The following is a 299-nucleotide window of genomic DNA, read 5'->3' as shown; positions in this document are numbered from 1 at the left end:
AAACGTCGCTCGCCCGCCTCCCTTTTATGCGAACGCGTTGCCCCGGATTCAAGTTCCGTTCGCGCATTCTGGATAATGATAATCCATTCCCATCCTTTGCGAAAACGATAACCCAGCCTCGTTTTTTTTCGCACACTTTCGCGCGCAGTCTCGCCCTCAATTGTTCGAAATTTACCCATAATGCCCTGCCAGTCTCCTCGCTTACGCGCGCGGCGCTAATATCGTGATATTGAGCCTCCCTGCCTTGCTGCGCTCGGGCAATAGCCGCTGCATTCGGAATTAAGTGCTGCTTTATAGTC

At 52.5% G+C, this 299-nt stretch overlaps 1 protein-coding gene across 1 annotated transcript in view; it reads right to left on the bottom strand.

Moving 5' to 3' along the window:
• The window catches only part of LOC119581950 (G-protein coupled receptor moody-like), a gene marked incomplete in the record, with an annotated part of 84,922 nt that overhangs the window by 36,728 nt on the left and 47,895 nt on the right, over positions 1–299 (bottom strand).

The sequence above is a fragment of the Penaeus monodon genome, chromosome 15, assembly GCF_015228065.2.
Source record: "Penaeus monodon isolate SGIC_2016 chromosome 15, NSTDA_Pmon_1, whole genome shotgun sequence".
Classification (NCBI taxonomy): Eukaryota; Metazoa; Arthropoda; class Malacostraca; order Decapoda; family Penaeidae; genus Penaeus; species Penaeus monodon.
Note: the sequence above shows the minus strand (reverse complement) of the source record. Positions and strands in the feature narration are given on the sequence as shown.